This window comes from Epinephelus moara, unplaced genomic scaffold, assembly GCF_006386435.1.
Source record: "Epinephelus moara isolate mb unplaced genomic scaffold, YSFRI_EMoa_1.0 scaffold1468, whole genome shotgun sequence".
NCBI classification, from domain to species: domain Eukaryota; kingdom Metazoa; phylum Chordata; class Actinopteri; order Perciformes; family Serranidae; genus Epinephelus; species Epinephelus moara.
Genome location: NW_026078959.1, coordinates 1 through 3,265, shown reverse-complemented (window position 1 = coordinate 3,265; position 3,265 = coordinate 1). Strand labels below are relative to the sequence as shown.

The window sequence follows — 3,265 nt, the reverse complement described above, 5'->3', positions numbered from 1 at the left end:
GATCCTCAAAAGCTACAGACATCATGCCGAGATACAAAGAAATTCAGGAACAAATGAAAAAAAAAGTAATACCACTACCTTCAGGGTAGCGGGGGACCGGCCGTCCTGTAGGAGCGACTGTAGGAACTCCAGCACTTTAAGAACTGAACAGCGCACTGGGTCCTCATCCCTGTCCGAACACCACGCAGAAAACAACTTCCACCTGTTTTCATACTGGACTCTGGTAGAAGGCGCCCTGGCATTCAGTACAGTATTGCGGACAGAGTCTGTGCAATCGGTCAGCAGTGGGTCGGGCCCTGCAGCGGCCAGACCCATAGCTGCAGACGGTGAGGGTCGGAATGCCAAATTCGGCCCCCTATCTGAGACAGGAGATCCTTCCTGTCGGGGAGGCGCCATGGTAAGCTGTGGCAGAGCCTGTGCAGCAGAGGAAACCATGTCCTCCCTGGCCAGAAGGGGGCTACCAGCAGCAACCTGTGGCCCCGCTGGAGGACCCTCTGCAGTACTGGGAGAATCAGAGGGATTGGTGGGAATGCATAAAGAAGACCCTCTGGCCAATCGTGGGCGAGAGCATCCTGGCCCAAAGGGCTGGTCTCCTCTGTCCATGAGAACCAGAGGGGGCAATGGGTCGACTCCTCTGTGGCAAAAAGATCTACCTCTGCCCTGCCGAATATGTCCCAGATGTTGAGCACCACCTCTGGATGAAGCCGCCACTCCCCCGGCAGAGGCTTGCAACGGAAGTCTGCAGCCTGGTTCTGCTCCCGAGGCAGATACATTGCCCTCAGGCTGGCTAGGCGGGGGCCCGCCCACATCAAGAGACACCTGCAACAGCCGTGCAGACCTGGTGCTCCCCTGGTGGTTTATGTGAGAGACGGCTGAGACGTTGTCTGACCGTACAAGCACATGCCTCCCTCTCAGATGTGGAATGAAGTACCTGAGTGCCATGTGCACAGCCCGTAGCTCCAGCACATTGATATGCTCTGTGCAGTCCCGAGCAGACCACAGCCCCTGAGCTGTCCGGTTCTGCCACACTGCACCCCATCCTGAGAGGGAGGCATCTGTTGTAATGGCCTCTCGACGGGATGGAATGGAGCCCATGGACATGCCCTGAAGCAGATATGACCGGTCTCTCCATGGAGCCAGAGCAAGGAGGCCCCCAGAAAAATTGTACTTTGTGAGGGAACCAGGCAACTCTTTTTGAGATTGACCACGAGACCCAGCTGGGCCACATGAGAGAGGAGCAGCGCCGTGTCCTGGGCCGCCTGAGACTGGAATGGTGCACAGATGAGCCAGTCGTCCAGGTATGGCAGGATCTTCATGCCCCGCGACTGTAGTGGCGATAGGGCTGCTGTCACGCACCTGGTGAACACCCGTGGGGAAAGTGAAAGGCCAAACGGGAGCACCCTGAACTGAAAATGATGGCCTTGAAAGGCAAACTGCAGGAATTGTGTGGTGTGGCACAATGGGCACATGAAAGTAAGCATCCTCCAGGTCGATTGATGTAAACCACTCCCCTCTGGCAACAGTACGCAGAACCTCTGCAGTACTGAGCATGTGGAACTTCAAGACCTTCAGGAACCTGTTGAGTCCCCTTAGGTCGAGGATAGGGCGGAGTCCGCCGTCTTTCTTCTCCACAAGAAAGTAGGTCGAATAGAACCCCCCGGGTTGCAACAGGGGATCTATCGGTTCGATGGCACCCTTGTCCAGGAGGGCGGACAACTCCTGGTTCAGGGCCTGGGTTTTTGCCGGGTCGCGTATGATGGTCATCTTGACCTGGCCAAAGGCTAGGGGCCGGCGTCGGAACTGAAGTTTGTACCCTTGGGTTAAGGTGGAAATCACCCAAGGGTCTGTGGTGGAAGCAGCCCAGTAACTGAGCTGCTGCTGGGAAAAACTGCCGACGACCGGCCCCGGGCCCTCAACGCCTGGCCCCCCGGCCCCTAGAGGCTCTGGGGGGGCGACGGGCAGCATAAAAGGTCTGAGGTTGTCTAGAGGGCAGTCGCTCAGGGACACGAAAGTCCTGGGCCGCCCGCTGNATCAACCGCCCAAGCTCTCTGGACATAAGCGCAAAAGCCTGCAGAGAGACATCACTAAAATTGTGGATGGAAGCATCCAGTGTAGCCTCCTGCAGGGATGCTGAGAGAGCGAGCATGAGGTGTGACAATGAATTACCTATGCGTCCCATGCGTGACGCTGCATCATAGGCTTTGGAGAGCAGGTCATCTGTGACCCGACACTGGGGGCGAGGACACCTTGCATCTGGCCTCAGAGCCTCATCAGGCGAGACAATGAGAGCAGCTATAGTCGGCTCAATCGCTGGCATGCGAACCAAACCAAACTTGGCTGCATCCTGCATGGCTGCCAAGGTTCGGCCATCGGATGTGGCACAGTAAAGGTGGCAGGGGCCGGACTACGCCTGAAAAAAGCACTGGCAGGAGCCGGCTGAGCTTGTGGAACATCCAACTGAAGGCGGGCCAGGGCCATACGAATGATGGCCCCCATAGAGTTATCCTCGGAACCGGCCCCAGAACTGCAGGCCGAAGAACGGGAGCTCACATCAGAGGCATGGGAGGCTGGCTCCTGGGAGACCATGTCTGCCCCATATTCAGCAAACTCAGTGGCCGAAGCCGCCATAGAGAGCACATCATCATCCTCCAGATCCAACATGGCCGCAGGAGGAGCAGTAGCACCCACATCCGCTGCACCAGTCCCAGACTGGAGGGCTAGGAAGAGGGATTTCATCTGGTTAAGCTCCTCAGTTAACTGGTCCACCTTGGAGGAAAGTTTGGACTCTTTGGCCTTCTTCCTGGAGGAGGCGCCCTCAGTCTCAACAGCCTGACGTTTTGACCGGCTAGGTTGAGCTGGAGTCAACTGTTCTGGTGATGGAACATGGCCCAACAGTTGTTCCACCTCAGCCAGTCTAGCCGCCCTCACTGCCGGAGGCATGAAGCTGCAGTTCATGCATGGATCCTCCGAAAGGCCCTCCCTCAGATGCTCGAGACCAAGGCACGAGGGACACATGTCATGGCCATCTTCAGGCTGCAGAGAAGCCATACAGGCCGAACAACAGTGGTTGCCCAACATAGTGACAACCAGCGGAATTTAACCCAAAGAATAACAACAAATGCTGGGAGGGGGAGCGAACACACTACCGTCACCAACAAGGGTTGCAACAAATATATATAAGTTAGGCTTAAGCGTAAACACCTCAGCTAACTATAAAGTCAATAGATTGATAACACACCTATGCTGGGAGCGGGAGCGAGAGCAC

General features: G+C 56.4%; 1 pseudogene; it reads right to left on the bottom strand.

Annotated features, from left to right (window-relative positions):
* Window positions 1-102: 102 nt before the first annotated feature.
* LOC126387011 (uncharacterized) lies at window positions 103-3,078 on the bottom strand (annotated as a pseudogene).
* Window positions 3,079-3,265: the final 187 nt, after the last annotated feature.